Genomic DNA, 23,293 nt, shown 5'->3' with positions numbered 1-23,293 from the left:
CGTTACACTGCAGACCTATTCCCGCCACCCTCTATACTGTTACACTGCAGACCTATTCCCGCCACCCTCTATACCGTTACACTGCAGACCTATTCCCGCCACCCTCTATACTGTTACACTGCAGACCTATTCCCCGCACCCTCTATACTGTTACACTGCAGACCTATTCCCCCCACCCTCTATACTGTTACACTGCAGACCTATTCCCCCCACCCTCTATACTGTTACACTGCAGACCTATTCCCGCCACCCTCTATACTGTTACACTGCAGACCTATTCCCTCCACCCTCTATACTGTTACACTGCAGACCTATTCCCCCCACCCTCTATACTGTTACACTGCAGACCTATTCCCCCCACCCTCTATACTGTTACACTGCAGACCTATTCCCGCCACCCTCTATACTGTTACACTGCAGACCTATTCCCGCCACCCTCTATACCGTTACACCGCAGACCTATTCCCCCCACCCTCTATACCGTTACACCGCAGACCTATTCCCCCCATCCTCTATACCGTTACACTGCAGACCTATTCCCCCCACCCTCTATACCGTTACACTGCAGACCTATTCCCCCCACCCTCTATACCGTTACACTGCAGACCTATTCCCCCCACCCTCTATACTGTTACACTGCAGACCTATTCCCCCCACCCTCTATACTGTTACACTGCAGACCTATTCCCCCCACCCTCTATACTGTTACACTGCAGACCTATTCCCCCCACACTCTATACTGTTACACTGCAGACCTATTCCCCCATCCTCTATACTGTTACACTGCAGACCTATTCCCCCCACCCTCTATACTGTTACACTGCAGACCTATTCCCCCCACCCTCTATACTGTTACACAGCAGACCTATTCCCCCCACCCTCTATACTGTTACACTGCAGACCTATTCCCGCCACCCTCTATACTGTTACACTGCAGACCTATTCCCGCCACCCTCTATACTGTTACACTGCAGACCTATTCCCTCCACCCTCTATACTGTTACACTGCAGACCTATTCCCCCCACCCTCTATACTGTTACACTGCAGACCTATTCCCCCCACCCTCTATACTGTTACACTGCAGACCTATTCCCCCCACCCTCTATACTGTTACACTGCAGACCTATTCCCCCCACCCTCTATACTGTTACACTGCAGACCTATTCCCGCCACCCTCTATACTGTTACACTGCAGACCTATTCCCGCCACCCTCTATACCGTTACACTGCAGACCTATTCCCGCCACTCTCTATACCGTTACACTGCAGACCTATTCCCCCCACCCTCTATACTGTTACACTGCAGACCTATTCCCCCCATCCTCTATACCGTTACACTGCAGATCTATTCCCCCCATCCTCTATACTGTTACACTGCAGACCTATTCCTGCCACCCTCTATACCGTTACACTGCAGACCTATTCCCTCCACCCTCTATACCGTTACACTGCACACCTATACCCCCCACCCTCTATACCGTTACACTGCACACCTATTCCCGCCACCCTCTATACTGATACACTGCAGATCTATTCCCCCCACCCTCTATACTGTTACACTGCAGACCTATTCCCCCCATCCTCTATACTGTTACACTGCAGACCTATTCCCTCCACCCTCTATACCGTTACACTGCAGACCTATTCCCCCCATCCTCTATACTGTTACACTGCAGATCTATTCCCCCCATCCTCTATACTGTTACACTGCAGACCTATTCCCCCACCCTCTATACCGTTACACTGCACACCTATTCCCGCCACCCTCTATACTGATACACTGCAGATCTATTCCCCCCACCCTCTATACTGTTACACTGCAGACCTATTCCCCCCATCCTCTATACTGTTACACTGCAGACCTATTCCCTCCACCCTCTATACTGTTACACTGCAGACCTATTCCCCCCACCCTCTATACTGTTACACTGCAGACCTATACCACCATCCTCTATACTGTTACACTGCAGACCTATTCCCCCATCCTCTATACTGTTACACTGCAGACCTATTCCCCCCATCCTCTATACCGTTACACTGCAGACCTATTCCCCCCACCCTCTATACTGTTACACTGCTGACCTATTCCCGCAACCCTCTATACCGTTACACTGCAGACCTATTCCCCCCACCCTCTATACTGTTACACTGCAGACCTATTCCCCCCACCCTCTATACTGTTACACCGCAGACCTATTCCCCCCCACCCTCTATACTGTTACACCGCAGACCTATTCCCTCCACCCTCTATACTGTTACACTGCAGACCTATTCCCTCCACCCTCTATACCGTTACACTGCAGACCTATTCCCTCCACCCTCTATACTGTTACACCGCAGACCTATTCCCTCCACCCTCTATACTGTTACACTGCAGACCTATTCCCCCCACCCTCTATACCGTTAGACCGCAGACCTATTCCCCCCACCCTCTATACCGTTACACCGCAGACCTATTCCCCCCATCCTCTATACCGTTACACTGCAGACCTATTCCCCCCACCCTCTATACTGTTACACTGCAGACCTATTCCCCCCACCCTCTATACTGTTACACTGCAGACCTATTCCCCCCACCCTCTATACTGTTACACTGCAGACCTATTCCCCCCACCCTCTATACTGTTACACTGCAGACCTATTCCCCCCACCCTCTATACTGTTACACTGCAGACCTATTCCCGCCACCCTCTATACCGTTACACTGCAGACCTATTCCCCCCACCCTCTATACTGTTACACTGCAGACCTATTCCCCCCATCCTCTATACCGTTACACTGCAGATCTATTCCCCCCATCCTCTATACTGTTACACTGCAGACCTATTCCTGCCACCCTCTATACCGTTACACTGCAGACCTATTCCCTCCACCCTCTATACCGTTACACTGCACACCTATACCCCCCACCCTCTATACCGTTACACTGCACACCTATTCCCGCCACCCTCTATACTGATACACTGCAGATCTATTCCCCCCACCCTCTATACTGTTACACTGCAGACCTATTCCCCCCATCCTCTATACCGTTACACTGCAGATCTATTCCCCCCACCCTCTATACTGTTACACTGCAGACCTATTCCCCCCATCCTCTATACTGTTACACTGCAGACCTATTCCCCCATCCTCTATACTGTTACACTGCAGACCTATTCCCCCACCCTCTATACCGTTACACTGCACACCTATTCCCGCCACCCTCTATACTGATACACTGCAGATCTATTCCCCCCACCCTCTATACTGTTACACTGCAGACCTATTCCCCCCATCCTCTATACTGTTACACTGCAGACCTATTCCCTCCACCCTCTATACCGTTACACTGCAGACCTATTCCCCCCATCCTCTATACTGTTACACTGCAGATCTATTCCCCCCACCCTCTATACTGTTACACTGCAGACCTATTCCCCCCATCCTCTATACTGTTACACTGCAGACCTATTCCCCCATCCTCTATACTGTTACACTGCAGACCTATTCCCCCCACCCTCTATACTGTTACACTGCAGACCTATTCCCCCCATCCTCTATACTGTTACACTGCAGACCTATTCCCCCCACCCTCTATACTGTTACACTGCAGACCTATTCCCCCCACCCTCTATACTGTTACACTGCAGACCTATACCCCCATCCTCTATACTGTTACACTGCAGACCTATTCCCCCATCCTCTATACTGTTACACTGCAGACCTATTCCCCCCATCCTCTATACCGTTACACTGCAGACCTATTCCCCCCACCCTCTATACTGTTACACTGCTGACCTATTCCCGCAACCCTCTATACCGTTACACTGCAGACCTATTCCCCCCACCCTCTATACTGTTACACTGCAGACCTATTCCCCCCACCCTCTATACTGTTACACCGCAGACCTATTCCCCCCCACCCTCTATACTGTTACACCGCAGACCTATTCCCTCCACCCTCTATACTGTTACACTGCAGACCTATTCCCTCCACCCTCTATACCGTTACACTGCAGACCTATTCCCTCCACCCTCTATACTGTTACACCGCAGACCTATTCCCTCCACCCTCTATACTGTTACACTGCAGACCTATTCCCCCCACCCTCTATACCGTTAGACCGCAGACCTATTCCCCCCACCCTCTATACCGTTACACCGCAGACCTATTCCCCCCATCCTCTATACCGTTACACTGCAGACCTATTCCCCCCACCCTCTATACTGTTACACTGCAGACCTATTCCCCCCACCCTCTATACTGTTACACTGCAGACCTATTCCCGCCACCCTCTATACCGTTACACTGCAGACCTATTCCCCCCACCCTCTATACTGTTACACTGCAGACCTTTTCCCCCCACCCTCTATACTGTTACACCGCAGACCTATTCCCCCCACCCTCTATACTATTACACTGCAGACCTATTCCCCCCACCCTCTATACTGTTACACTGCAGACCTATTCCCCCCATCCTCTATACCGTTACACTGCAGACCTATTCCCCCCACCCTCTATACCAGGGGTGGGCAATTAATTTTCCCGAGGGGCCACATGAGAGACTGTGACTGTTGGGGAGGGCCGAACCAATAGGCTGAAATTAATTCTGCTCAATATTAATATTAACATATTAATTCTAATTATTATTATTAATGATTACATAAATATGAATTGTGTAACTTAATATTGAGCAGAATTAAGTGTGCTGACATCCCCCTATATACAGCTTGAGCCCCCACACAGCCTCTCTATATACAGCATGAGCCCCACACAGCCCCCCCATGTTCAGCATGAGCCCCACACAGCCCTCCCATGTCCAGCATGTGCACCACCCACCCCCCCATGTCCAGTATGAGAGCTCGAGAGCCTCCTCATGTCCAGCATGACAGCCCTTCCAAGTGTCCAGCATGACAGCCCCCCCATGTTCAGCATGAGCCCCACACAGCCAACCCGTGTCCTGCATGATCCCCACACAGCCCCCTCATGTCCAGCATGAGCCTCACACAGCCCCCTCATGTCCAGTATGAGAGCCCAAGAGCCTCCCCAGTGTCCAGCATGACAGCCCTCCCCAGTGTCCAGCATGACAGCCCTCCCCAGTGTCCAGCATGACAGCCCTCCCCAGTGTCCAGCATGACAGCCCTCCCCAGTGTCCAGCATGACAGCCCTCCCCAGTGTCCAGCATGACAGCCCTCCCCAGTGTCCAGCATGACAGCCCTCCCCAGTGTCCAGCATGACAGCCCTCCCCAGTGTCCAGCATGACAGCCCTCCCCAGTGTCCAGCATGACAGCCCTCCCCAGTGTCCAGCATGACAGCCCTCCCCAGTGTCCAGCATGACAGCCCTCCCCAGTGTCCAGCATGACAGCCCTCCCCAGTGTCCAGCATGACAGCCCTCCCCAGTGTCCAGCATGACAGCCCTCCCCAGTGTCCAGCATGACAGCCCTCCCCAGTGTCCAGCATGACAGCCCTCCCCAGTGTCCAGCATGACAGCCCTCCCCAGTGTCCAGCATGACAGCCCTCCCCAGTGTCCAGCATGACAGCCCTCCCCAGTGTCCAGCATGACAGCCCTCCCCAGTGTCCAGCATGACAGCCCTCCCCAGTGTCCAGCATGACAGCCCTCCCCAGTGTCCAGCATGACAGCCCTCCCCAGTGTCCAGCATGACAGCCCTCCCCAGTGTCCAGCATGACAGCCCTCCCCAGTGTCCAGCATGACAGCCCTCCCCAGTGTCCAGCATGACAGCCCTCCCCAGTGTCCAGCATGACAGCCCTCCCCAGTGTCCAGCATGACAGCCCTCCCCAGTGTCCAGCGTGACAGCCCTCCCCAGTGTCCAGCGTGACAGCCCTCCCCAGTGTCCAGCGTGACAGCCCTCCCCAGTGTCCAGCGTGACAGCCCTCCCCAGTGTCCAGCGTGACAGCCCTCCCCAGTGTCCAGCGTGACAGCCCTCCCCAGTGTCCAGCGTGACAGCCCTCCCCAGTGTCCAGCGTGACAGCCCTCCCCAGTGTCCAGCGTGACAGCCCTCCCCAGTGTCCAGCGTGACAGCCCTCCCCAGTGTCCAGCGTGACAGCCCTCCCCAGTGTCCAGCGTGACAGCCCTCCCCAGTGTCCAGCGTGACAGCCCTCCCCAGTGTCCAGCGTGACAGCCCTCCCCAGTGTCCAGCGTGACAGCCCTCCCCAGTGTCCAGCGTGACAGCCCTCCCCAGTGTCCAGCGTGACAGCCCTCCCCAGTGTCCAGCGTGACAGCCCTCCCCAGTGTCCAGCGTGACAGCCCTCCCCAGTGTCCAGCGTGACAGCCCTCCCCAGTGTCCAGCGTGACAGCCCTCCCCAGTGTCCAGCGTGACAGCCCTCCCCAGTGTCCAGCGTGACAGCCCTCCCCAGTGTCCAGCGTGACAGCCCTCCCCAGTGTCCAGCGTGACAGCCCTCCCCAGTGTCCAGCGTGACAGCCCTCCCCAGTGTCCAGCGTGACAGCCCTCCCCAGTGTCCAGCGTGACAGCCCTCCCCAGTGTCCAGCGTGACAGCCCTCCCCAGTGTCCAGCGTGACAGCCCTCCCCAGTGTCCAGCGTGACAGCCCTCCCCAGTGTCCAGCGTGACAGCCCTCCCCAGTGTCCAGCGTGACAGCCCTCCCCAGTGTCCAGCGTGACAGCCCTCCCCAGTGTCCAGCGTGACAGCCCTCCCCAGTGTCCAGCGTGACAGCCCTCCCCAGTGTCCAGCGTGACAGCCCTCCCCAGTGTCCAGCGTGACAGCCCTCCCCAGTGTCCAGCGTGACAGCCCTCCCCAGTGTCCAGCGTGACAGCCCTCCCCAGTGTCCAGCGTGACAGCCCTCCCCAGTGTCCAGCGTGACAGCCCTCCCCAGTGTCCAGCGTGACAGCCCTCCCCAGTGTCCAGCGTGACAGCCCTCCCCAGTGTCCAGCGTGACAGCCCTCCCCAGTGTCCAGCGTGACAGCCCTCCCCAGTGTCCAGCGTGACAGCCCTCCCCAGTGTCCAGCGTGACAGCCCTCCCCAGTGTCCAGCGTGACAGCCCTCCCCAGTGTCCAGCGTGACAGCCCTCCCCAGTGTCCAGCGTGACAGCCCTCCCCAGTGTCCAGCGTGACAGCCCTCCCCAGTGTCCAGCGTGACAGCCCTCCCCAGTGTCCAGCGTGACAGCCCTCCCCAGTGTCCAGCGTGACAGCCCTCCCCAGTGTCCAGCGTGACAGCCCTCCCCAGTGTCCAGCGTGACAGCCCTCCCCAGTGTCCAGCGTGACAGCCCTCCCCAGTGTCCAGCGTGACAGCCCTCCCCAGTGTCCAGCGTGACAGCCCTCCCCAGTGTCCAGCGTGACAGCCCTCCCCAGTGTCCAGCGTGACAGCCCTCCCCAGTGTCCAGCGTGACAGCCCTCCCCAGTGTCCAGCGTGACAGCCCTCCCCAGTGTCCAGCGTGACAGCCCTCCCCAGTGTCCAGCGTGACAGCCCTCCCCAGTGTCCAGCGTGACAGCCCTCCCCAGTGTCCAGCGTGACAGCCCTCCCCAGTGTCCAGCGTGACAGCCCTCCCCAGTGTCCAGCGTGACAGCCCTCCCCAGTGTCCAGCGTGACAGCCCTCCCCAGTGTCCAGCGTGACAGCCCTCCCCAGTGTCCAGCGTGACAGCCCTCCCCAGTGTCCAGCGTGACAGCCCTCCCCAGTGTCCAGCGTGACAGCCCTCCCCAGTGTCCAGCGTGACAGCCCTCCCCAGTGTCCAGCGTGACAGCCCTCCCCAGTGTCCAGCGTGACAGCCCTCCCCAGTGTCCAGCGTGACAGCCCTCCCCAGTGTCCAGCGTGACAGCCCTCCCCAGTGTCCAGCGTGACAGCCCTCCCCAGTGTCCAGCGTGACAGCCCTCCCCAGTGTCCAGCGTGACAGCCCTCCCCAGTGTCCAGCGTGACAGCCCTCCCCAGTGTCCAGCGTGACAGCCCTCCCCAGTGTCCAGCGTGACAGCCCTCCCCAGTGTCCAGCGTGACAGCCCTCCCCAGTGTCCAGCGTGACAGCCCTCCCCAGTGTCCAGCGTGACAGCCCTCCCCAGTGTCCAGCGTGACAGCCCTCCCCAGTGTCCAGCGTGACAGCCCTCCCCAGTGTCCAGCGTGACAGCCCTCCCCAGTGTCCAGCGTGACAGCCCTCCCCAGTGTCCAGCGTGACAGCCCTCCCCAGTGTCCAGCGTGACAGCCCTCCCCAGTGTCCAGCGTGACAGCCCTCCCCAGTGTCCAGCGTGACAGCCCTCCCCAGTGTCCAGCGTGACAGCCCTCCCCAGTGTCCAGCGTGACAGCCCTCCCCAGTGTCCAGCATATACTTACCTCACTCCCTGTTCCCCTGGCGCTCCTGTCTGAGAAGCACTGACTCTCCGCAGTGCACAGGCTGACGCCATCGCGTCAGCTGTTTCTAATGCTGATTGATGGAAGAGCGAGATAGCGGCCCCTCCTCCACCAATGCATTCACAGCGGATTGAGACCGCGGATTGAGACAGCGGTGACGGCGAGTGGGCGGGCAGTGACGGCGGGCAGTGACGGCATGTGTGTGAGCTGGGAAGGGCATAGTGCAGCCCGTGGGCCACTGTTATCAGCCCCTTGGCAGTCTTGGTCCACGGGCCGGACTGTAACAGCCAGAGGGCCGAATGTGGCCCGCGGGCCGCACTTTGCCCAAGTCTGCTCTATACTGTTACACTGCAGACCTATTCCCCCCACCCTCTATACTGTTACACTGCAGACCTATTCCCCCCACCCTCTATACTGTTACACTGCAGACCTATTCCCCCCACCCTCTATACTGTTACACTGCAGACCTATTCCCCCCACCCTCTATACCGTTACACTGCAGACCTATTCCCTCCACCCTCTATACCAGGGGTCTCAAACACGTGGCCCGCTGGCCGCATGCGGCCCCTGAGGCTGCTTTATGCGGCCCGCAGGCACAGACCTCTTGACGATCCCGACCTGGTCCAGGAGGAGCTGCAGACAGCAGCGCTGCATTGCCGCACAGAGACTGTTTCCCAGCACTGCCTTTCCAATGTCAGCCGCCGGCCAATCAGAGGCCAGCAGCTGATATCTGCCTGTCGGCGCAGCAAGTATGACGTCATTGTCATATGCAGATGTCAGCTGCTGGCCTCTGATTGGCCGGCGGCTGACATTGAAAATGCTGTGCTGGGAGACAGTCTCTGTGCGGCAATGCAGCGCTGCTGTCGGCGGCTCCTCCTGGACCAGGTCGGGATTGTCAAGGGGTCGGACTCTGTGGTGCCTGCGGGCCACATCTGCAGGAAGGCCGCCGAGGGAACGGAGGACAGGTGAGAATCATCTTTTTTTTTTTTTTCTATTTTATGTGTGTGAAGAACAGCACAGGGGGCACATTGCCACAACATGGGGACCTGGATGGGGCACATAGCCACAAGAGGGGACCTGGATGGGGCACATAGCCACAAGAGGGGACCTGGATGGGGCACATAGCCACAAGAGGGGACCTGGATGGGGCACATAGCCACAAGATGGGGACCGGGATGGGGCACAGAGCCACAAGAGGGGACCTGGATGGGGCACATAGCCACAAGAGGGGACCTGGATGGGGCACATAGCCACAAGAGGGGACCTGGATGGGGCACATAGCCACAGGATGGGGACCGGGATGGGGCACAGAGCCACAAGAGGGGACCTGGATGGGGCACATAGCCACAAGATGGGGACCTGGATGGGGCACATATCCACAAGAGGGGACCTGGATGGGGCACATAGCCACAAGAGGGGACCTGGATGGGGCACATAGCCACAAGAGGGGACCTGGATGGGGCACATAGCCACAAGAGGGGACCTGGATGGGGCACATAGCCACAAGATGGGGACCTGGATGGGGCACATAGCCACAAGATGGGGACCTGGATGGGGCACATAGCCACAAGATGGGGACCTGGATGGGGCACATAGCCACAAGATGGGGACCTGGATGGGGAACATTGCCACAGGATGGGGACCTGGATGGGGCACATAGCCACAAGAGGGGACCTGGATGGGGCACATAGCCACAAGATGGGGACCTGGATGGGGCACATATCCACAAGAGGGGACCTGGATGGGGCACATAGCCACAAGAGGGGACCTGGATGGGGCACATAGCCACAACATGGGGACCGGGATGGGGCACAGAGCCACAAGAGGGGACCTGGATGGGGCACATAGCCACAAGAGGGGACCTGGATGGGGCACATAGCCACAAGAGGGGACCTGGATGGGGCACATAGCCACAAGATGGGGACCTGGATGGGGCACATAGCCACAAGATGGGGACCTGGATGGGGCACATAGCCACAAGAGGGGACCTGGATGGGGCACATAGCCACAAGATGGGGACCTGGATGGGGCACATTGCCACAGGATGGGGACCTGGATGGGGCACAGAGCCACAAGATGGGGACCTGGATGGGGCACATAGCCACAAGAGGGGACCTGGATGGGGCACATTGCCACAGGATGGGGACCTGGATGGGGCACAGAGCCACAAGATGGGGGCCTGGATGGGGCACAGAGCCACAAGATGGGGACCAGAGCCACAAGATGGGGACCTGGATGGGGCACATAGCCCCAAGATGGGGACCTGGATGAGGCACATTAGTACAAGATGGGCGCCAGGATGGGGAACGTTGCCACAGGATGGGGACCTGGATGGGGCACATTAGTACAAGATGGGGACTTGGATGGGGAACATTTCTACAAGATGTTTTCCATTATTACTATATGATGCTAATTGTAAGACAATATTACTGTATGTGGCCAATTGGGGGAAATAAAATTGTAAAAAAAATAAAAAATAAAATAAAGCATGAAAAAATATTGGGCACTAAAAATGCTGTTTTATATGTAAACTAAAGTAAACACAAAAAAGTGCACGTTTATTATCGCCACATCCATAACGACCCAAGCCATAAAAAAATAAACACGGCAAAAATGTTCAAAAGGTGTATACAAAAAAAATGGTATCACTAAAAATGTCACATTGAACAAAGAATGCGGCCCCCCAAATTCAAATTTTTTCCATGTGCGGCCCATATACCCAGCCGAGTTTGAGACCCCTGCTCTATACTGTTACACTGCAGACCTATTCCCCCCTCTATACTGATACACTGCAGACCTATTCCCGCCACCCTCTATACCGTTACACTGCAGACCTATTCCCCCCCACCCTCTATACTGTTACACTGCAGACCTATTCCCCCCCATCCTCTATACAGTTACACTGCAGACCTATTCCCGCCACCCTCTATACTGTTACACTGCAGACCTATTCCCCCCCACCCTCTATACTGTTACACTGCAGACCTATTCCCCCCACCCTCTATACTGTTACACTGCAGACCTACTCCCGCCACCCTCTATACTGTTACACTGCAGACCTATTCCCCCCCACCCTCTATACTGTTACACTGCAGACCTATTCCCCCCCACCCTCTATACTGTTACACTGCAGACCTATTCCCCCCACCCTCTATACTGTTACACTGCAGATCTATTCCCCGCACCCTCTATACTGTTACACCGCAGACCTATTCCCCGCACCCTCTATACTGTTACACCGCAGACCTATTCCCCCCATCCTCTATACTGTTACACTGCAGACCTATTCCCTCCACCCTCTATACCGTTGCACTGCAGACCTATTCCCCCCACCCTCTATACTGTTACACTGCAGACCTATTCCCCCCACCCTCTATACTGTTACACTGCAGATCTATTCCCCGCACCCTCTATACTGTTACACCGCAGACCTATTCCCCCCACCCTCTATACTGTTACACTGCAGACCTATTCCCCCCACCCTCTATACTGTTACACTGCAGACCTATTCCCCCCCCACCCTCTATACTGTTACACTGCAGACCTATTCCCGCCACCCTCTATACCTTTACACTGCAGACCTATTCCCGCCACCCTCTATACTGTTACACTGCAGACCTATTCCCGCCACCCTCTATACCGTTACACCGCAGACCTATTCCTCCCACCCTCTATACTGTTACACTGCAGACCTATTCCACCCACCCTCTATACTGTTACACCGCAGACCTATTCCCCCCACCCTCTATACCGTTACACTGCAGACCTATTCCCTCCACCCTCTATACTGTTACACTGCAGATCTATTCCCCGCACCCTCTATACTGTTACACTGCAGACCTATTCCCTCCACCCTCTATACTGTTACACTGCAGACCTATTCCCGCCACCCTCTATACCGTTACACTGCAGACCTATTCCCTCCACCCTCTATACTGTTACACTGCAGACCTATTCCCCCCATCTTCTATACCGTTATACTGCAGACCTATTCCCGCCACCCTCTATACTGTTACACTGCAGACCTATTCCCTCCACCCTCTATACCGTTACACTGCAGACCTATTCCCTCCACCCTCTATACTGTTACACTGCAGACCTATTCCCCCCATCCTCTATACCGTTATACTGCAGACCTATTCCCGCCACCCTCTATACTGTTACACTGCAGACCTATTCCCTCCACCCTCTATACCGTTACACTGCAGACCTTTTCCCGCCACCCTCTATACCGTTACACTGCAGACCTATTCCCTCCACCCTCTATACTGTTACACTGCAGACCTATTCCCTCCACCCTCTATACTGTTACACTGCAGACCTATTCCCTCCACCCTCTATACCGTTGCACTGCAGACCTATTCCCCCCACCCTCTATACCGTTACACTGCAGACCTATTCCCCCCACCCTCTATACTGTTACACTGCAGACCTATTCCCCCCACCCTCTATACTGTTACACTGCAGATCTATTCCCCGCACCCTCTATACTGTTACACCGCAGACCTATTCCCCCCATCCTCTATACTGTTACACTGCAGACCTATTCCCTCCACCCTCTATACCGTTGCACTGCAGACCTATTCCCCCCACCCTCTATACCGTTACACTGCAGACCTATTCCCCCCACCCTCTATACTGTTACACTGCAGATCTATTCCCCGCAGCCTCTATACTGTTACACCGCAGACCTATTCCCCCCATCCTCTATACTGTTACACTGCAGACCTATTCCCTCCACCCTCTATACTGTTACACTGCAGACCTATTCCCCGCACACTCTATACTGTTACACTGCAGACCTATTCCCTCCACCCTCTATACTGTTACACTGCAGACCTATTCCCTCCACCCTCTATACCGTTGCACTGCAGACCTATTCTCCCCACCCTCTATACCGTTACACTGCAGACCTATTCCCCCCACCCTCTATACTGTTACACTGCAGACCTATTCCCCCCACCCTCTATACCGTTACACTGCAGACCTATTCCCCCCACCCTCTATACTGTTACACTGCAGACCTATTCCCCCCACCCTCTATACTGTTACACTGCAGATCTATTCCCCGCACCCTCTATACTGTTACACTGCAGATCTATTCCCCGCACCCTCTATACTGTTACACTGCAGACCTATTCCCCCACCCTCTATACTTTACACTGCAGACCTATTCCCTCCACCCTCTATACTGTTACACTGCAGACCTATTCCCCCCACCCTCTATACTGTTACACTGCAGATCTATTCCCCGCACCCTCTATACTGTTACACTGCAGACCTATTCCCCCCACCCTCTATACTGTTACACTGCAGACCTATTCCCCCCACCCTCTATACCGTTACACTGCAGACCTATTCCCCCCACCCTCTATACTGTTACACTGCAGATCTATTCCCCGCACCCTCTATACTGTTACACTGCAGACCTATTCCCCCACCCTCTATACTTTACACTGCAGACCTATTCCCTCCACCCTCTATACTGTTACACTGCAGACCTATTCCCCCCACCCTCTATACTGTTACACTGCAGATCTATTCCCCGCACCCTCTATACTGTTACACTGCAGACCTATTCCCCCCACCCTCTATACCGTTACACCGCAGACCTATTCCCTCCACCCTCTATACCGTTACACTGCAGACCTATTCCCGCCACCCTCTATACTGTTACACTGCAGACCTATTCCCCCCACCCTCTATACCGTTACACCGCAGACCTATTCCCTCCACCCTCTATACCGTTACACCGCAGACCTATTCCCGCCACCCTCTATACTGTTACACTGCAGACCTATTCCCCCCACCCTCTATACTGTTACACTGCAGACCTATACCCCCCACCCTCTATACTGTTACACCGCAGACCTATTCCCGCCACCCTCTATACTGTTACACTGCAGACCTATTCCCCCCACCCTCTATACTGTTACACTGCAGACCTATTCCCCCCACCCTCTATACCGTTACACTGCAGACCTATTCCCGCCACCCTCTATACCGTTACACTGCAGACCTATTCCCCCCACCCTCTATACCGTTACACTGCAGACCTATTCCCCCCACCCTCTATACTGTTACACTGCAGACCTACTCCCGCCACCCTCTATACCGTTACACTGCAGACCTATTCCCCCCACCCTCTATACTGTTACACTGCAGACCTATTCCCCCCACCCTCTATACTGTTACACTGCAGACCTATTCCCCCCACCCTCTATACTGTTACACTGCAGACCTATTCCCCGCACACTCTATACTGTTACACTGCAGACCTATTCCCTCCACCCTCTATACCGTTACACTGCAGACCTATTCCCTCCACCCTCTATACTGTTACACTGCAGACCTATTCCCCCCATCCTCTATACCGTTATACTGCAGACCTATTCCCGCCACCCTCTATACTGTTACACTGCAGACCTATTCCCTCCACCCTCTATACCGTTACACTGCAGACCTTTTCCCGCCACCCTCTATACCGTTACACTGCAGACCTATTCCCTCCACCCTCTATACCGTTACACTGCAGACCTATTCCCTCCACCCTCTATAGTGTTACACTGCAGACCTATTCCCTCCACCCTCTATACCGTTGCACTGCAGACCTATTCCCCCCACCCTCTATACCGTTACACTGCAGACCTATTCCCCCCACCCTCTATACTGTTACACTGCAGACCTATTCCCCCCACCCTCTATACTGTTACACTGCAGATCTATTCCCCGCACCCTCTATACTGTTACACCGCAGACCTATTCCCCCCATCCTCTATACTGTTACACTGCAGACCTATTCCCTCCACCCTCTATACCGTTGCACTGCAGACCTATTCCCCCCACCCTCTATACCGTTACACTGCAGACCTATTCCCCCCACCCTCTATACTGTTACACTGCAGATCTATTCCCCGCACCCTCTATACTGTTACACCGCAGACCTATTCCCCCCATCCTCTATACTGTTACACTGCAGACCTATTCCCTCCACCCTCTATACTGTTACACTGCAGACCTATTCCCCGCACACTCTATACTGTTACACTGCAGACCTATTCCCTCCACCCTCTATACTGTTACACTGCAGACCTATTCCCTCCACCCTCTATACCGTTGCACTGCAGACCTATTCTCCCCACCCTCTATACCGTTACACTGCAGACCTATTCCCCCCACCCTCTATACTGTTACACTGCAGACCTATTCCCCCCACCCTCTATACCGTTACACTGCAGACCTATTCCCCCCACCCTCTATACTGTTACACTGCAGACCTATTCCCCCCACCCTCTATACTGTTACACTGCAGATCTATTCCCCGCACCCTCTATACTGTTACACTGCAGATCTATTCCCCGCACCCTCTATACTGTTACACTGCAGACCTATTCCCCCACCCTCTATACTTTACACTGCAGACCTATTCCCTCCACCCTCTATACTGTTACACTGCAGACCTATTCCCCCCACCCTCTATACTGTTACACTGCAGATCTATTCCCCGCACCCTCTATACTGTTACACTGCAGACCTATTCCCCCCACCCTCTATACTGTTACACTGCAGACCTATTCCCCCCACCCTCTATACCGTTACACTGCAGACCTATTCCCCCCACCCTCTATACTGTTACACTGCAGATCTATTCCCCGCACCCTCTATACTGTTACACTGCAGACCTATTCCCCCACCCTCTATACTTTACACTGCAGACCTATTCCCTCCACCCTCTATACTGTTACACTGCAGACCTATTCCCCCCACCCTCTATACTGTTACACTGCAGATCTATTCCCCGCACCCTCTATACTGTTACACTGCAGACCTATTCCCCCCACCCTCTATACCGTTACACCGCAGACCTATTCCCTCCACCCTCTATACCGTTACACTGCAGACCTATTCCCGCCACCCTCTATACTGTTACACTGCAGACCTATTCCCCCCACCCTCTATACCGTTACACCGCAGACCTATTCCCTCCACCCTCTATACCGTTACACCGCAGACCTATTCCCGCCACCCTCTATACTGTTACACTGCAGACCTATTCCCCCCACCCTCTATACTGTTACACTGCAGACCTATTCCCCCCACCCTCTATACCGTTACACTGCAGACCTATTCCCGCCACCCTCTATACCGTTACACTGCAGACCTATTCCCCCCACCCTCTATACCGTTACACTGCAGACCTATTCCCCCCACCCTCTATACTGTTACACTGCAGACCTACTCCCGCCACCCTCTATACCGTTACACTGCAGACCTATTCCCCCCACCCTCTATACTGTTACACTGCAGACCTATTCCCCCCACCCTCTATACTGTTACACTGCAGACCTATTCCCCCCACCCTCTATACTGTTACACTGCAGACCTATTCCCCGCACACTCTATACTGTTACACTGCAGACCTATTCCCGCCACCCTCTATACCGTTACACTGCAGACCTATTCCCCCCACCCTCTATACCGTTACACTGCAGACCTATTCCCCCCACCCTCTATACTGTTACACTGCAGACCTATTCCCCCCACCCTCTATACTGTTACACTGCAGACCTATTCCCCCCACCCTCTATACTGTTACACTGCAGATCTATTCCCCGCACCCTCTATACTGTTACACTGCAGACCTATTCCCCCACCCTCTATACTTTACACTGCAGACCTATTCCCTCCACCCTCTATACTGTTACACTGCAGACCTATTCCCCCCACCCTCTATACTGTTACACTGCAGATCTATTCCCCGCACCCTCTATACCGTTACACTGCAGACCTATTCCCGCCACCCTCTATACCGTTACACTGCAGACCTATTCCCCCCACCCTCTATACCGTTACACTGCAGACCTATTCCCCCCACCCTCTATACTGTTACACTGCAGACCTACTCCCGCCACCCTCTATACCGTTACACTGCAGACCTATTCCCCCCACCCTCTATACTGTTACACTGCAGACCTATTCCCCCCACCCTCTATACTGTTACACTGCAGACCTATTCCCCCCACCCTCTATACTGTTACACTGCAGACCTATTCCCCGCACACTCTATACTGTTACACTGCAGACCTATTCCCGCCACCCTCTATACCGTTACACTGCAGACCTATTCCCCCCACCCTCTATACCGTTACACTGCAGACCTATTCCCCCCACCCTCTATACTGTTACACTGCAGACCTATTCCCCCCACCCTCTATACTGTTACACTGCAGATCTATTCCCCGCACCCTCTATACTGTTACACTGCAGATCTATTCCCCCCACCCTCTATACTGTTACACTGCAGACCTATTCCCCCCACCCTCTATACTGTTACACTGCAGATCTATTCCCCGCACCCTCTATACTGTTACACTGCAGATCTATTCCCCCCACCCTCTATACTGTTACACTGCAGACCTATTCCCCGCACACTCTATACTGTTACACTGCAGACCTATTCCCCCCACCCTCTATACTGTTACACTGCAGACCTATTCCCGCCACCCTCTATACTGTTACACTGCAGACCTATTCCCCCCACCCTCTATACTGTTACACTGCAGACCTATTCCCCCCACCCTCTATACTGTTACACTGCAGACCTATTCCCCGCACACTCTATACTGTTACACTGCAGACCTATTCCCGCCACCCTCTATACCGTTACACTGCAGACCTATTCCCCCCACCCTCTATACTGTTACACTGCAGACCTATTCCCCCCACCCTCTATACTGTTACACTGCAGACCTATTCCCCCCACCCTCTATACCGTTACACTGCAGACCTATTCCCCCCACCCTCTATACTGTTACACTGCAGACCTATTCCCCCCACCCTCTATACCGTTACACTGCAGACCTATTCCCACCACCCTCTATACTGTTACACTGCAGACCTATTCCCCCCACCCTCTATACCGTTACACTGCAGACCTATTCCCACCACCCTCTATACTGTTACACTGCAGACCTATTCCCGCCACCCTCTATACTGTTACACTGCAGACCTATTCCCTCCACCCTCTATACTGTTACACTGCAGACCTATTCCCCCCACCCTCTATACCGTTACACTGCAGACCTATTCCCCCCACCCTCTATACTGTTACACTGCAGACCTATTCCCCCCACCCTCTATACCGTTACACTGCAGACCTATTCCCCCCACCCTCTATACCGTTACACTGCAGACCTATTCCCCCCACCCTCTATACCGTTACACTGCAGACCTATTCCCCCCACCCTCTATACCGTTACACTGCAGACCTATTCCCCCCACCCTCTATACTGTTACACAGCAGACCTATTCCCACCACCCTCTATACTGTTACACTGCAGACCTATTCCCGCCACCCTCTATACTGTTACACTGCAGACCTATTCCCACCACCCTCTATACTGTTACACTGCAGACCTATTCCCACCACCCTCTATACTGTTACACTGCAGACCTATTCCCTCCACCCTCTATACCGTTACACTGCAGACCTATTCCCACCACCCTCTATACTGTTACACTGCAGACCTATTCCCGCCACCCTCTATACTGTTACACTGCAGACCTATTCCCCCCACCCTCTATACCGTTACACTGCAGACCTATTCCCCCCACCCTCTATACTGTTACACAGCAGACCTATTCCCCCCACCCTCTATACTGTTACACTGCAGACCTATACCCCCCACCCTCTATACTGTTACACTGCAGACCTATTCCCACCACCCTCTATACTGTTACACTGCAGACCTATTCCCACCACCCTCTATACTGTTACACTGCAGACCTATACCCCCCACCCTCTATACTGTTACACTGCAGACCTATTCCCACCACCCTCTATACTGTTACACTGCAGACCTATACCCCCCACCCTCTATACTGTTACACTGCAGACCTATTCCCACCACCCTCTATACTGTTACACAGCAGACCTATTCCCACCACCCTCTATACCGTTACACTGCAGACCTATTCCCCCCACCCTCTATACTGTTACACTGCAGACCTATTCCCCCCACCCTCTATACCGTTACACTGCAGACCTATTCCCACCACCCTCTATACTGTTACACTGCAGACCTATTCCCACCACCCTCTATACTGTTACACAGCAGACCTATTCCCGCCACCCTCTATACTTTACACTGCAGGGATTTTGCAGTACTTGCATACTTGTGTCATAGTATGATGGCGCGGTGATGGCGCGAGCACAGGAGCAAATAAAAAATACATTTAATGAAATGTAAAATTTAATAAAGGATCTTGTTAAGGGGAGGGAAAAATAAATGTTGTTTTTTTTTGGGGGTGGGGAATAAATAAAAAAAAAAAAGAATATATATGTATGTATAGTGGTTGGTTTTTGGCTTTTTTCATTCCCCTGAGTATTCCATTTTTTGTTGTTTTTAAATCCGCCATACGAGTGCAGGGATATTTGCCTTTACAGTATTTTTATGTCTTTACTAGAGGGTGTGGCTTGCAGGATCCTCAGGGGTGGGGGTCTTTACAAGGGGCGTGGCTCAGGAGCCTCAGGGGGCGGGCTTTGGGGCAATCTGCATTATTACCCTGAGAGCCACGTAAAGAACATAAAAAGGAGCACTAAATATAAAGGCCCATATCTCTGTTATGACAGACGTTCCGGTTCCAGGATATTTTCCTGACGTGAGACGCTCATCTTCTCTTGTGTGTTGCAGGCGCAGTGACCTCCTCCACCATTGCCGGTGATTGCTCCTCTCTTACCCGCAGTACATGGCTGTGAGCATCCCGGCACTTGCACTCCGGAGTTGTGTATTTGATCGGCTTCATGCTATACCTAAGGCAGCGTTCACACCGGCCTCTCTTCTGTCTGTGCAGCCGATCTCACACTGACCAATGTTCATCACTAGGAATATGTCAGACCAGTGGCAGCATGCATCGTTCTTACAGCAAGCAGCCATCATTAGTCTGCCGCGGAGGTGCGGGAAGCCGTCTGTTCTTGGGTCGTCGTCCGTGTACTCCGCTCTGCTGTGTGCGAGCTTCATTTGCTCTCGTGTTCCCATCTTCAATAAAAGAGATTGATGAACCAGATTCTGGCGTCTTTTATGGAGGAACTAAAATATATATAAAATAATGTCTCCATGGTTATGGTGCAGATCACCGGTCCCATTGCAGTTAGTGGAGCGGACCTTCAGTACAGGACACAACCAGGGGGAGTATGGAAAAAGAATGGGCCTTTCTTAAAATTTCAGACACATTTATTGGGGGCACATTAATGCAGCCATGTTACAAGATGTAAGCCCCAGTTTGACCACCAGCTCCTTCATAAATCCCTGGGAAGCAGTCCGTTTGGGTCCTTATATCAACCTTGCATCCAAATTGCAGGTGGTCACATACAGGTGCATCTCACTATATTAGAATATCATCAAAAATTCAATTTATTTCAGTTCTTCAATACAAAAAGTGAAACTCCCATAAACACGTGAAATAGATCACTCTGTGTGTAATGACTCTATATAATAGATCACTCTGTGTGTAATGACTCTATATAATAGATCACTCTGTCTGTAATGACTCTATATAATATAGGAGTTTCACTTTTTGTATTGAAGAACTGAAATAAATTGACTTTTTGATGATATTCTAATTTAGTGAGATGCACCTGTAGATACTCAGCTGAAACAGACCTTCATCAGGATGGCCCCCATCTCTAACATTAAATGGAGTTCTGGAGGATTTCTGCATTGTGGGAGCTGTCTGAGTAATATGTATGTGTGTACTTATAGCAAGGCTGTGTGCGCATATACAGGGTGGAAAATAAGTATTTGATGGAGAGGTCTGTAATTTTTATAGTACAGTGCTGGCAAAAAAAATCTTTACATATAAAATCCACATCATAATTTCACTTTGTAAAAGTGTACACAATAGGGGAGATAATAAAAAACTGTCTAATATTAAAGCTGGCTTTGTTGCAAATATCAACCAATCAACGCTCAGTTTTCACTTCTCTGGTCAAGCGAAAGCTGCACTCTGATTGGTTGTTATGTGCAGCTCAGCCAGTTTTGCTATTAGGCAGTCTTTTATTATCTCCCTCAGTTTTATATTATCTCCCACAATGGGTCGAAAGAAGCTTAAAATGGAAGAGCAATCCCGTGCCTTGACTCTGCTCGAGAAAGGGGATTCGGTGATTGCTGTAGCTAGAGATCTGGGAGTGTCAAGAGAAGCAATTTATCAACTGAAGCGGTTGGCGGCATCATTGCCTCCTGGGATGGTACCGCAGAGGAAGTCAGGCTCTGGCGCACCTAAGAAGACTTCACCAAGGACTGATAAGCTTCTGGAGCGTGAAGTGATGTCACATCCTTCTATAACTGCCGTTGAAATAAAAAACAAGTACCCTATGCTCCTCCAGAACATCGCAACTAGGACAATTCGTCACCGCCTGCAGAAGGACCTGGGTCTACCAAGCTGCCGTGCCGCAAAGAAGCCCCTGCTCACAGCAGCAATGAAGAAGAAACGGCTTGCCTTTTGTAAGAAATATCAAGATTGGACATCTGAAGAGTGGAGGAATGTGAGGTTTAGTGATGAGAGCACTTTCAGGCTGGTCAGGGGAGGCTCAAAGGTTGTGCGTCGTCCGAGTACCGTGTCACAGTATGACCCAAAATATACAGTTAAGACTGTTAAACACCCTGACAGTGTGATGGTGTGGGGTGCATTCAGTGGAAGCATGGGCAGGGCAGGTTTGTACTTCCTTCCCAAGATTATAACTATGAAAGCAAGCAATTATATTACTGTTTTGGAAGAACACATGCTTACTTTTGGGGTCATACATCAGTGTGATTACTTTATGCATGATGGAGCCCCTGTCCACAAAGCCAAGGCCGTGAGAACTCAGTGACCATAACATTAACATTTTAGAGTGGCCAGGTAAATCCCCTGACCTTAACCCCATAGAAAATGCCTGGAATTTAATGAAAAACAAGGTTCAAGAGACACGACCCAGCAACATCAACTGTCTAAAGGAGGTGCTGAAGACACTGTGGGTAAACATGGACTCCACAAACTTAACCAGCCTTGCTGAGTCCATGCCTAAACGACTGCAGATGGTGATAAAATGTAAGGGTGACATGACAAAATACTAATTGTAATAAAATATCCATAATAAAACACTTGAATCCACTTGAATATTAAGATTTTGTGGTTTCATTGAACTTGTAAAGAATTTTTTTGCCGGCACTGTAGGCCACTTCACCTGTGAGAGACAATCTAACAAAATCCAGAAAATCACATTGTATGATTTTTTACATAATTAATTTGTATTTTATTACATGAAATAAGTATTTGATACAATAGAAAAACAGAACGTAATATTCGGTACAGAAACCTTTGTTTGTAATTACAGAGGTCAGACGATTCCTGTAGTTCTTGACCAGGTTTGCACACACTGCAGCAAGGATTTTGGCCCCCTCCTCCATTCAGATCTTCTCCAGATCTTTCCGGTTTCAGGGCTGTCGCTGGGTAACATTGAGTTTCAGCTTCCTCCAAAGATTTCCTATTGGGCTCAGGTCTTGAGACTGGCTAGGCCACTCCAGGACATTGAAATGCTTCTTAGGCTATGTGCCCACATAGCATTTTGCGGCCGCAAAAACGCTTGTAAAACAGTCTGCGATGCAAAGCAATGTGAATTCGGATGTGCTGTGCACATGATGCTCTAATTAGCGCGCTGAACTCGCCTTGCGTTGCAAAATGCAGCATGACCATTTCTACCGCGATTACGCTGCAAATTCGCAGCCATTGAGGAACATTGAAACGCAGCAAACCCGCAGGTATATGTGGATTTGCTGCGTTTCAATTAAATTCAATGGCCATGAATTTGCGGCGTAATCGCGGTGCACGTGGTACCCGGGATGAAGAGGAGACTACAACTCCTCTTCATCCTGACTACCACGCGGTGAAAATAAGAAATAAAGTTAAAAATAAAAAAAACAATATACTCACCTCTCCGGTCTCCTCCCGGCCGCGTCCT

The 23,293-nt window shown here is 52.6% G+C and overlaps 1 protein-coding gene across 2 annotated transcripts in view; it reads left to right on the top strand.

The window, feature by feature from the left end:
* The window catches only part of IDH3G (isocitrate dehydrogenase (NAD(+)) 3 non-catalytic subunit gamma), a 44,502-nt gene extending 24,141 nt beyond the window's left edge, over positions 1–20,361 (top strand). For both annotated transcript variants that reach the window (XM_073639819.1, XM_073639818.1), the window contains one exon: positions 19,989–20,361. The gene's annotated coding sequence lies outside the window, so the exon portion shown is untranslated. The remainder of the gene's footprint in view (positions 1–19,988) is intronic.
* Positions 20,362–23,293: the final 2,932 nt, after the last annotated feature.

The sequence above is a fragment of the Phyllobates terribilis genome, unplaced genomic scaffold, assembly GCF_046119375.1.
Source record: "Phyllobates terribilis strain yellow unplaced genomic scaffold, ASM4611937v1 Scaffold_7__3_contigs__length_470593459, whole genome shotgun sequence".
NCBI classification, from domain to species: domain Eukaryota; kingdom Metazoa; phylum Chordata; class Amphibia; order Anura; family Dendrobatidae; genus Phyllobates; species Phyllobates terribilis.
Note: the sequence above shows the minus strand (reverse complement) of the source record. Positions and strands in the feature narration are given on the sequence as shown.